Here is a 13,686-nt window from a genome sequence, read left to right on the forward strand (position 1 = left end):
TAGATAGATAGATAGATAGATAGATAGATAGATAGATAGATAGATAATAAAAAGGAGATCAGAGAAACCAAGAACCCCCCCCCCCCCCCCAAAAAAAAAAAATGTCTTGAATGCTTCTGTATTTCATTTCACACTGACTGCTTTGTCAACTTGGATTTGGTGTTTGTGATATCTGTAATGTGCGCAGAGCGAAAGATAACCTATTCTTTAAAGTTTTACCATTGTTCATAAAACAACGCCATAAAGAACAGCAATAATATCAGCCTCTGCCCTTTGCGGTATCTTCAGGCTTTGCCTGCTTCTTTCAACAACCATATTTCATAATGTTTATTTGTGAGAGATTTAGCTGATAAATGTAAATCATACTCTTTCACCGCTGTGATTTGCTTTGAAAAATGAAACATTTGAAATAACACCTATAAACATAGCTGTAAATTACATTTGGACTTTGCCCAAATAGTAAAAACATATACAATTTTACACAGTTCCTACAACCCACAGTGCAAAGCTCTCGTCTCCATCTTGCTACATAAAAGTTGAACAGTCCGATAACGCTGAGCCCTGCAGCGCTCATTAAAAAGTGAATGGATGGAGACAGCAGTCAGTTAACTGGCAGATGACACATGTGGATGATAACTGGCAATCTATAATCTTATGTCACAGAAACAAGCTTTCTTTTACTGTATAATGAGTTTAAATAACATGGAAACAATGTCAGTGGAACATTGAAGTAGTGGACACACATTACCGGGTCAAATGGTTGCCATCTATTTATTACAAAAATGTATGACAAAAATAGACTATAGTAATAGTCACTCACCCATTCAAATCATTAAATTCAGGTGTTCCAATTTTGAAAGAATGTGTCCCTCTCAGGAGCTCAGCTAATTCCTGTGTGGTACCATCATAGGATGTGTAACAAGTCCAGTCATTAAATTTCCTCACTACTAAATATTCCACAATACACTGTTGGTGGAAGTGATTGGGAACGACAGCAACTCAGGTATGAAGTAGTATTCCAAATAAAATCATAGAGCGGGGTCAGTGGATGCAGAGGTGCTTGGTGCTCAGAGGTCACCAACTTTATGCACAGTCAAGTGCTAGAGCTCAAGAACAGCACGTAGAGAGATTCATGGAATGGGTTTCCATGGCTGAGCAGCTGCAATGCCTTACATCACGAAGCGCAATACCATGATGGACGCAGAGGAGTAAAGCACGCTGACACTGGTTAAGTCTGGGTTTGGTGGTTGTTTGATTGCCAAGTGTAAAGTTTGGTGGAGGTTTTTTGTTTTTGTTTTTTACAGGAGTTGGACTCAGCCCTTTAGTTCTAGTGAAAGGAACTCTTAACACTTCATCATACCAAGACACTTTGGACAATTTCATGTTGCCATCTTTGTGGGAACAGTTCACAAAGATGGGAACATGAAATGGATACAACATGACTGCGCACCATGACTGCAAATACCATAAAGACATGAATGATGGAGTTTGGTGTGGAAGAACTTGGCTGTCCTGCACAGAGTCCTGACCTCAACCTGACAGAACACCTTTGGGATGAATTAAAGCACACACTATAAGCCAGGCCTTTTCATCCAACATCAGTGTGTGACCTCACAAATGTGTTTTTGGAAGAATGGTCAAAAATTCCCATTAACACTCCTAAAACTGGTGAAAAGCCTGCCTAGTAGAGCTGCAGTTATTATAGATGCAAAGGGTGGGGCAGCATTATATTAAACCCTCCGGGTTAAGAATCCAATGTCACTCAAGTTCATAAATTTACCCTTCATTTCTAAGATACTCGAAAAAGTGGTTGCAGCTCAACTTCATTTATACCTGGTTAATAATAATATCTACGAGAGATTTCAATCTGGTTTTCGCTCATGTCACAGTACAGAAACTGCTTTACTTAAAGTCACTAACGATCTTCTAATCGGAGCTGACTCTGGTCTTCTCACCATTCTCGTCCTTTTAGATCTGAGTTCAGCCTTCGACACCATTTCTCACTCTGTACTTCTAAGCAGACTTTCCTCTCTCGGCATCTCTGACACGCCCCTCGCCTGATTTCAATCATATCGCCTCGACCGTTCCCAGTTTATTCAACTAAGATCATTCCGCTCTCGTCTCTTCCCCGTCACCTCTGGTGTACCTCAAGGCTCAGTTTTAGGCCCTCTTCTCTTCATAATATACATCCTCCCTCTAGGTACCATTTTCCGCAAATTTGATCTTCAGTTTCACTGTTTTGCTGATGACACCCAGTTATATCTCTCTTGCAAACCTAAGTCCTCCCTCCCACCTCCCTCCCTTTCAGAGTGTCTATCCGAGTTAAAATCCTGGTTTACCTCTAATTTTAAAACTAAGATCCTCCTTATTGGCGCCAAATCCAACCTTTTGAAGGCGAACCATTTCTCACTCACCATCGATAACTCCACAGTTTTCCCTTCTCCGCAGGTTAAGAGCCTTGGTGTCATCCTAGACGGTTCACTTTCCTATAAATCTCACATCAATAATCTCACCCGTTCTGCCTACTTCCATCTACGTAACATTAACAGATTGCTTCCTTCTCTTTCCACCCAGTGTACGTCCATTCTTGTCCACAGTCTTGTTACCTCCCGTATTGACTACTGCAATTCTCTTCTGCATGGTCTCCCCCAAAAATCCCTCCATAAGCTTCAACTGGTTCAGAACACTGCTGCTCACATTATCACCAGAACCCCTCTTACCAGCACATCACCCCTGTTCTTCAGGAACTTCACTGGCTCCCTGTGAAATTCCGGATAATATTCAGACTTATTCTGCTCACCTTCAAGGCCATTCATAACCTCGCTCCTCCTTACCTTTCTGACCTGTTAACCACTACCTGTTCTGCCCGTTCACTTCGATCTTCTTCTCCAGCTTGCTGTACCTTCCTTCCGCCTCACCACCATGGGAAGCAGAGCTTTCAGCTGCTCTGCTCCCAGGCTGTGGAACTCTCTGCCCCCAGAAATAAGAAACATTGGTTCTCTCCCCCAGTTTAAATCACTATTCACTGTAAATCCACTGTTTGTTAATTTTATATTCTGCTTTCGTTTTATTGTTCTTATTCTGCTATTGTTTTACTAAGTGTTTTATCCTATTGTAAAGTGTCCTTGGGTGACTTGAAAGGTGCTCATAAATACAATTTATTATTATTATTATTATTATTATTATTATTATTATTATTATTATTATTATATATTTTTGAAGGCAGATGAGCCAGTACTTTTGGTAATACAGTGTACAGTATATCCAAAATCAGGAAAATTCCTAAAAATGACCCCACAAGTTGTTTATGCAAGATCTTATAACTATCTATATTATGCTTTAAAAAGGCTTTAACCATTTTCTTCCAGCCATGTGAATGGATGTACCGTGCGCTCCTCATCTTTGGAATGACCCATGTCCCCCATGTAAGATTAAAAACATAAACATGTTTAACATTTTAAAATGGCCTAATTTAACCTCAATTAAGAACAGATACTAACAAAATAGTTTTTGTGCCTAAATCTAACAAACAAGCATGTGAAGACAAACTTGAAAGATGGCAGCCTCCTGATTTACTACTCTATTAAGAAAATCTACTACACTGGCACTGTGCCTGATATCTTAAAAGTGTGTGTATAAATATATGCTACAACACTATAACCTGTGGAGAAACTAGACACATCATTACTAGTGGATCCGGGGCCAGCAGCCATGGATGAAAGGCTGTATATGATCCACATATGATATATGATCCACCTGATCCACAAAACAGACTTTACAAGCAGGAAACTACTCCCGCCCCCCCGCGTGCACATACACACACTCACACCCTGCTTGCATGCAGTGACCCTCTTGCTAAACAAGTTTATTACGACCTCCAAGAGCTGGACAGGCGATAGATCACAGCAGGGGAGGCCAGAGGTGAATCCATCAAAGCGACTTTAATAAAGACCACTTGATTTGGCCTGCTGGCTCAACAGCTAAAATGGTTGTGTTCAGGTCCAGTGAAGCCTACCATAGTCTAGGTCACAGTGTGTCTGCTTGCCTTGTTCCCAGATTATTAAAGTGGTTATTTATTGGCAGAGAGAAAAGAACACAGTAACTTTAGAAATGTATTATTATATTATCAACATTTGTGCCAGTGTGTTAATGATATATGTTAGCTCACAGAAAGGGGATTTCCCAACAAAAGGAAGAAAAGTGCCATCTCCAAAACAGAATGTGTAAAATGCTCTTTTATAGGTTGAGATTGCACTTGTATCTCTATTAGCCTCTCATACCCAATGCAAATAGTTCTACAATCTAATACTTAATCTCTTCTCAGGCAGATTAATCACTGCAAATCTACACTGTTTGCACGAGCATTGCTTAGCCCAACACATCTCAGTATTAAATTCTTGTTTTCAGAGGCACTAACATCCCATGAAATGGTAATGCAGCGGTGCTTAGAAAATGTGCAAGACACATTTAAGATTTTGTCACGGCGAGTGAGAAGAGCCGTGTAGAAAAGGAAAAGGAGGATCCACACGCAGGCAGTCGTGAAGGTGTAAAAGGTGATTTATTGGACACAAAAGGAGAGGCAAACGGCAACACGGAGAACTAAACTATACTGGGAAACAACTAAAACTACAAAGCACAAACCTGAATGAGAATGAGCAGAGGAGAATGATGATGGACAGCAGGGAGAACACACGGGTGAGACATGGTAGATACACAGACGGACCAGCAACTACAATAACGGAGGACATGACTTAAATACACCCAGAGAAACACAGGGGAATTACACACAGGTGGTGGACACAGCTGGGAATGATCAACAAGACGAGACAGAGGTAAAACTGAACACACTCACATGAGACCCAGACCTTCACAATAAAACAGGAAATGAGAACACCACACCAAGACGCAGACCTGACACTGAGAGACAGACAGAATGACACATGGAACCTGAACTAAACTAAACGTGAGATACAACAGAGAACAAATCCTTAAACATGAAACTCAAATAATAATCATAATCATCATCATAAACACCACAAGAGAACAAGAAAACAATCCCTGATGCAAACTAAAACCAAAACATAATAAACTCAAAATACTGGGTCCAACGGACCCAGAACCGTGACAGTACCCCCCCTCCAGGGGCTGGCTCCCGACAGCCCCAAACAGAAAACAGAACAAAACCGAGCACCAGACCAGGGCGGGCGGAGGGGGCCCAGGAAGGAGGGACAGAGACCAAACAAAAAAAAAAAACAAGGAGCACAAGAGTCCAGAACCAAAACACGACTGTGCACTAGTCCATAACACAGTCAGGGGGCCGACCATGCACACAGCAACGGCGGCGACGGGCAAACAGTTCAGGAGGCCGACCGTGCACACGGCAACGGCGGCGACGGGCAAACAGTTCAGGAGGCCGACCGTGCACACGGCAACGGCGGCGACGGGCAAACAGTTCTGGAGGCCGACCGTGCACACGGCAACGGCGGCGACGGAGCAGGTCCGGGGGCCGACCGTGCGGACGGCAACGGCGGCGCGAATGCAGTTCTGGAGGCCGGCAATGCGGAAGGCAGTGGCGGCGCGTAGGAGGTCGTCCACGCAGAAGGCGGGGGTGGCAACAGAAGTCCGGAGGGCGGCCACGATGCCAGCGGCGGCGACAAACCTTTTCCGGAGGCCGTTCCCGAAGGTCATGATGCCACCTAATAGGCCTGGAAAACGGCCGGCAGAGGCTAGGCGGAACAGGTCGAGCTGGCTCTGATGGCGGCGTGGCAACCACAGGACCAGGCGAGGCAGGACCAGGCGAGGCAGGACCAGGCGAGGCAGGACCAGGCGAGGCCGGACCAGGCGAGGCCGGACCAGGCGAGGCTGAAGTGAAGGCCGGACCAGGCGAGGCTGAAGTGAAGGCCGGACCAGACGAAGCTGAAGTGAAGGCCGGACCAGACGAGGCTGAAGCTGAAGCCGAAGCCGGAGCGGAGGCTGGACCAGACGACGGCGTGGGCGGAGCTGATGGAGCAGCAGGCAGCTGAATGGGCCCCTCGGACCCTCCAGCGGAGACGCGAGGCTGGACGGGCCCCTCGGACCCTCCAGCTGACGTGGCATGAGGCTGGTGCGGTTCTCCTGAACCCCCAGCTGACGTGGCATGAGGCTGGACGGGCTCCTCGGGCCCTCCAGCAGACGTGGCTTGAGGCTGGACGGGCTCCTCGGGCCCTCCAGCAGACGTGGCTTGAGGCTGGACGGGCTCCTCGGGCCCTCCAGCAGACGAGACTTGAGGCTGGCTGGGTTCTCCAGAACCCCCAGCAGACGAGACTTGAGGCTGGCTGGGTCCTCCAGAACCCCCAGCAGACGAGACTTGAGGCTGGACGGGCTCCTCTGGCCCTTCAGTGGAAACAGACACTGAAGCAGCAGGTACGGAGACCTCCGCCAGTGTGGACACTGGCTGGGACTGAGCAGCACAGTGGCTAGACTCAGGCAGCAACAGTGGGATGCAGTCCTCAGAGGGCTGAAAGTGTTCCCTAATACACTCAGCAGAGGACGGAGGCGGACGGGTGAACTCACTTGAACTCTCAAGGGGTGCTGAGAGCTGAGACTGTTCTGGTGAGTTCTCCGGTGAGGCTGCTGGCGCTGGCGTCTTGACCTCTAGGGGTCCAGAGTTGGCTGGTGACTGACACCCAGCCTCTGGGGAGGCCCTAGAGGGAGCAACTGTCTCTGACATGGCCAGCTTAAGAGAACCAGCAGATATTGTGGTGAAGTGTGTTCCCTGCTTAGAACGAGACAGTGAGGATGGAGGCTGAATGAACGAGTGGGTAGGCTGCTGAACTGGTGGCAACTGAGCTACAGGTGGCGAAGTTGTAATAGGTGGTGGAGTGGCTGACTGAACTGAGGGCAGCTGGGCTGCTGGCTGAACTGAGGGCAGCTGGGCTGCTGGCTGAACTGAGGGCAGCTGGGCTGCTGGCTGAACTGAGGGCAGCTGGGCTGCTGGCTGAACTGAGGGCAGCTGGGCTGCTGGCTGAACTGATAACTGTACTGCAGACCCAACGTTAAACTGTGGTGAAAGTGTGGATGGGAGAACATTATCAGGAAAAACACAGAGCGTGGGCATAGGAGAAACAGTCTTTGAAGCAGTGGCCATGGGTGAGACAGAAAAATCATTGTTATCCTCAGTAGATACGCAAAAAACAGTCCCAGAAACAACAGTCACAGAAGCAACAGAGTCAACAAAAGTGTCCCTTTCACTCACCACAGCCGGCTGCTCTGACATTCTGAACTCCGGCTGTGGGGTGCCGCGCCGGCGGCGCAAACGTCGCTTCCTCCGTGGAGACGGCTCCGATGGGCCGGGTAACTCCTCATCCGGCGGTACGGACGGCACGTCCTCCGTTGAAGCGAGCGGGCAAGCAATAGCTTGGGGTTGGAGGTGTAGTTCGTGGAGGATGAAGTTTTGCACGAGCGGGTGCAGTGAGTCCAATAGCCAGGGATAATCAGAAATAAGCTGTTGCAGCCTGACTTCCAGAACGTAGAGAAACGCTTCTCCCTCATGCTCGAGCCACAGGTTGATTAGTTTTGACACTGAGTCCGTTATGAGCTTTCGAAGCTCTGTGGGTGGGGTGAATGCCGCTGGATCCATATCTGGCTGGTCCGTACTGTCACGGCGAGTGAGAAGAGCCGTGTAGAAAAGGAAAAGGAGGATCCACACGCAGGCAGTCGTGAAGGTGTAAAAGGTGATTTATTGGACACAAAAGGAGAGGCAAACGGCAACACGGAGAACTAAACAATCCCTGATGCAAACTAAAACCAAAACATAATAAACTCAAAATACTGGGTCCAACGGACCCAGAACCGTGACAGATTTCCCATTTTAAATGTTTCTGGCATCATTTCTGTAAATGACTTGAATATCTAACAAAATAAAAAATGTTCACTGTGTAAAAGGCCTGTGATCTTTTAACCCAAACTGCTAGCGTGGAGCTAGCAGTTTGAGATAATAGCTATAAGCTAGCTAGAAATGTCTATGTGGCAGTTTAGCGCAATTTACTTCACTTGCTTTTTTATGCTAGTGTTTTGTGCTATGCTAGTTCAGTCCTTACTTTCTATCCTGGTTTAGCAGTGAATCAATGAATCAGCTAACAACAAGAATAAAGTTTGCCCGCTTTTTGGCAAACACACCTATAAAAGGTGGATGTAACCACTGTTAACTCAACCAATCGCATTTGCCATGTTGCCATGCTGTTTATAGGCGTTAGAAGTGAACCTATTTGAATGAAACAACACAGCTTGGTTACTCAGCAAACCATATCACTCTCAGACTTCTTGGCAGTTTGGAAATATATTTTGTTTAATCTATAAAGGCAAACAGATAAATGGGAACTCTTTAAAATAGAGAGATTGCTGTGGGTCTTTGTGATTTTGCAGTTAAATCATTTGTGTTTCTACCAATAATCTATCTATTAGCACAAAACATGTTTTGTATGTAATGGCAACCTTGACCACGTTCAACTGTGATAACACACTGACTCCATCATGTTGCCATTTCATTGCCATCCTGACACAACAAAGTAGCTTTGATGAAGTTGTGAAGCATCCATTTCAAAGGCAATGAGATCGCAAGTTCATGGTTGTAATGATTTTGGTCGTGCCGCAGTCTTCAAGCACTGCCTTCCCCAGTGTGACTGTAGCATAAAGTGGACAGATAGCAGAGTAGTATAGATCTTTCCACTGATACCACTGAATCCAAGTATTGTTTTAAAATGCTGCAATATCGATTTAAAGTCATGCTTGGTAAGTAGAAGAATGAATAAAAAATGGACTGAGAATACTCAAACTTGACAACAACAATACAATGTGAATATTCAGTAGCAGTTGTTTTGCTGGCTTTGTTTGCCTACTGCATCAGCAGTATTGTTTCTGATGATTGCTCGTGTCAATAAGCCAACTTAGTCCAACAAAACTGAAAGCAACACAGATAAAGAGTGATACATGAGCAGATGGGTGAAAGGGCAGAGGAAAGGGTGGGCAAGCACTCCCATATATGCTGCCCTGATGTGTATATTAACCTGTGTGAACAAAGCGTAGCCTGGGCAGTTTGTATTCTGTTGGTGCTTTAAAACTCGCCTCAGGATTTATCATCCAACCCAGCTAGACAGCTCGATGCAGAGAAGTAGGAAATGTACACACTGCAAGAGAGAGAAAAGAAAAAAAATGGTGAGGCAGAGCCAATTGCTTGGAAGCCCTCATCTCTCTCTTCTACTCCATTGTCTTTGATTCATAAGGGGGGGATATGATGGTTGGCCAGGGCAAGGGCTAGGTATGGCATTTTGGCAGGAGGTGGAAAGAAGGAGGGCTAAGGACCAATCTGTAACAGTCGTCGTTGCGTTGTGGTTTACTGTGTCAGCATGCTGCCCATTTAGCAGTGGTCATCGAAAAAGCAATACCATCCGTATATTACCTTGTCGCGTGCGATACATCAGCTCCTATGTCTTTTGGGTTTTTCTTTATAGAAAGAGAAAAGGGAAAACAGCAGCTGTCATGTCACGTTTGAAAGGGGAAAGAAGGAAGAAGGGAAAAATTGCCTTCTCGGGCCACTTGGAGGCACTAGTGGCACAAAGAAACCTTATTATTGTTCTCTTTTATACTTGGTGGAGTGTCAAGTGATGTGGATCTGGCCTGCCACTCGTGCACTCTGTCTTTCCCTCCACCACAGGTCTGGATTATATAAGTGTGCATTCATTAACACATCTTCTGCCATGTGCTCCCTTCCCAGCAGATGGTTAACTGAAGGCTACAGAGGACATTAGGGAGGAGATTGGGTACTACCTCAGGAAAATCACTTTAGAAACCCTTGCACGAAAGAGGGCTTTAACTCAACTGGTGACATTGAAAAGGGTGAAAATACGTGTTTGATAAAAGCTATGTTAACTTTTATGCTACTTGAAAAAAATTAATAAATACAAACCTTTGGTGTCAAGAAACTGAGATGTTGTTCAGGGTATAAAAATCATAGCTGAGTGCCACATAATGATGTAGAATATAGCTGAATTTTTTATTGTTGTTGTTATTATTTGCTGTTGTCAAAATCCAATCATCAATAAAATACCTCCAGTGGAACTGTCTGGTGTTTCTCTTCTATCAGCTTGCAAATACCTCTCTCAAAAAAAGAGAAGAAGAAAAGACTCCCTCCATTCATACCTCACTATTATGCAAACAGCTTGTCTTTTCATACTGCCTGATGTGTAAATAAGACATAAGGCAAGCAGACAGAGTTGATAGGCTCCATTGCTGTTCGGCTAAATATTGGAATGGGCAAGACTTGAGATTTGAATATGGTATGATCGTTACAGAAGCGATGGTTCCACTATCTGACAATCAGCCTTCACAACGGGATATTTACACATTACCGAGTTTTCTGGGGACAGAAGCAAAAAGAAGCAAAAAAACAACCAACCAAACCAAAAAAAAAACAAAACCACATCACGACAGCGGAGGCAATCCCTGGGACAGAAATGCATCATAGATGAAAGAAAGAGTGGTAAGATGTGTTCATAAATGTAAACTCACTTTATGCAGCAGTGTACCAAAGAATGTCATGGAACACGCACAAGCAAATGGGTTACACTGTAGATTCTTCATCTGTGACTTTAAAAGAAAATACTACAAGGGCCAGTTACTGAACACAACCAATCATATCACTTAGATCACACTAAGCATCACTTGAATTTTACAGAGTTTACTGCTGACCAAGTTCAGCCGTTAATCATCACCATCTATGCATTTTTCAGATGGATGCTTCCTGCAGCATAATGTGCCATCAGATGCATTAATGTGGCCGCGGAATATTGGTGTGATGCTATCAAATCAGCATGGGCCAAGATCTCTGTGGAAGGGTTCCAGCGTCTAGTCGAGTTAGTGCATGAAGGAACGGAAGGTTGTCTAAGTGGAAAAAAGCAGTGGTGTCTCTCCAAAGGAAAGTTCTGGAAATATTCTTATATCATGTCATATTGTTGTCCAATTCTATAAAAAGGATGAATTGAATTGGTTTATTATTATGTGTTCTCTATTTTGGTTATAGTCTGTGAGTTCTGACATTTGAAGCCTTTGATTTATAGCTTTCAGGGTTTTCTTTGCTTTGGTGTGCATCGTGTGGCTCTACACTCAGTCTGAGTTTTTGTTCCTTTTGTATCCTGGTTTGTGTCATTTGTCTTGATTAGTTTCAACTGGTTCTTGTTCCCCGACCGTTTCCCTTCCCCTGATTGCCCTCTGTGTTTTTGTGTGTATATTTCCAGTTTCCATTTGTTCTTTGTCAGAAGTCTATTTGCCCACCTTGCCTCATTTTTCTCTTTGTTGAAGTATTTACAGTGGGGCAAAAAAGTATTTAGTCAGCCACCGATTGTGCAAGTTCCCCCACCTAAAATGATGACAGAGGTCAGTAATTTGCACCAGAGGTACACTTCAACTGTGAGAGACAGAATGTGAAAAAAAAATCCATGAATTCACATGGTAGGATTTGTAAAGAATTTATTCGTAAATCAGGGTGGAAAATAAGTATTTGGTCAATAACAAAAATACAACTCAATACTTTGTAACATAACCTTTGTTGGCAATAACAGAGGTCAAACGTTTACTATAGGTCTTTACCAGGTTTGCACACACAGTAGCTGGTATTTTGGCCCATTCCTCCATGCAGATCTTCTCGAGAGCAGTGATGTTTTGGGGCTGTTGCCGAGCAACACGGACTTTCAACTCCCGCCACAGATTTTCTATGGGGTTGAGGTCTGGAGACTGGCTAGGCCACTCCAGGACTTTCAAATGCTTCTTACGGAGCCACTCCTTTGTTGCCCGGGCGGTGTGTTTTGGATCATTGTCATGTTGGAAGACCCAGCCTCGTTTCATCTTCAAAGTTCTCACTGATGGAAGGAGGTTTTGGCTCAAAATCTCACGATACATGGCCCCATTCATTCTGTCCTTAACACGGATCAGTCGTCCTGTCCCCTTGGCAGAAAAACAGCCCCATAGCATGATGTTTCCACCCCCATGCTTCGCAGTAGGTATGGTGTTCTTGGGATGCAACTCAGTATTCTTCTTCCTCCAAACACGACGAGTTGAGTTTATACCAAAAAGTTCTACTTTGGTTTCATCTGACCACATGACATTCTCCCAATCCTCTGCTGTATCATCCATGTGCTCTCTGGCAAACTTCAGACGGGCCTGGACATGCACTGGCTTCAGCAGCGGAACACGTCTGGCACTGCGGGATTTGATTCCCTGCCGTTGTAGTGTGTTACTGATGGTGACCTTTGTTACTTTGGTCCCAGCTCTCTGCAGGTCATTCACCAGGTCCCCCCGTGTGGTTCTGGGATCTTTGCTCACCGTTCTCATGATCATTTTGACCCCACGGGATGAGATCTTGCGTGGAGCCCCAGATCGAGGGAGATTATCAGTGGTCTTGTATGTCTTCCATTTTCTGATGATTGCTCCCACAGTTGATTTTTTCACACCAAGCTGCTTGCCTATTGTAGATTCACTCTTCCCAGTCTGGTGCAGGTCTACAATACTTTTCCTGGTGTCCTTCGAAAGCTCTTTGGTCTTGGCCATGGCGGAGTTTGGAGTCTGAATGTTTGAGGCTGTGGACAGGTGTCTTTTATACAGATGATGAGTTCAAACAGGTGCCATTCATACAGGTAACGAGTGGGGGACAGAAAAGCTTCTTACAGAAGATGTTACAGGTCTGTGAGAGCCAGAGATTTTCCTTGTTTGAGGTGACCAAATACTTATTTTCCACCCTAATTTACAAATAAATTCTTTACAAATCCTACCATGTGGATTCATGGATTTTTTTTTCACATTCTGTCTCTCACAGTTGAAGTGTACCTCTGGTGCAAATTACTGACCTCTGTCATCATTTTAAGTGGGGGAACTTGTACAATCGGTGGTTGACTAAATACTTTTTTGCCCCACTGTAGATCCCACTGTTTGCTTTATGTTTTAGGCTTTCATATACTTTGTTGGACCATTTCAACAAACAAAAGGCTGGTTTGAATTTATGCACATCTGTTTGTGAGTCCTGCATTTGAGTCTTAACTGCACCCAATTTGACACATTTAAACTTTGAACATTTTCACACACCAGATTTTTCTTTTAATTTATTGAAGAATTTTATAAACTCATGTTACAAATTGCTTCAGAAAAGAAAAACAACTACGTGACATAAAGGATATTCCACTATGTACTATGCTAAAGGAGATAAAGTAAGCACTGAAGCTTTGCTTAGTATTCAGAGAATTCAGTCAGCTCTTAGTATGCCTTCTTAACGTATCACCTCTTTCAGAGACGTACACCCCTAAGAAAAACTATTCAACTGCAGCCCTGGTAATATGTTACAAACCTCAATAGTGTTGACTGAAAAACAATCAATGCAATGTTTCTATGTTACTATTTTTCTAAAGCATCAGATAAGCAAAATCTGGAAGTGCTGGAAATCTTAACCATGTAATGACATATAATTAGTTACATTAATCCTAATTGTCAGTTATTAAATGGAATATGCAAGAAAAATCATCACTGAAATAAAGAAGACATTTTGTTATATACTTTGTATGTTATGATTTGATTTAATAATATCAATTATGGCTGCTGCCGCTGCCAATGGGTGGCCACTTTGTACTGGTAGGTATGTGTGACATACTTTGGATGAAAGTCAAT

The sequence above is a fragment of the Aulonocara sp. 'chitande type north' Nkhata Bay genome, linkage group LG22 (assembly GCF_057382095.1).
Source record: "Aulonocara sp. 'chitande type north' Nkhata Bay isolate Kocher_YH1m ecotype deep benthic linkage group LG22, A_spYH_male_GT1.1, whole genome shotgun sequence".
Taxonomy (NCBI): Eukaryota; Metazoa; Chordata; class Actinopteri; order Cichliformes; family Cichlidae; genus Aulonocara; species Aulonocara sp. 'chitande type north' Nkhata Bay.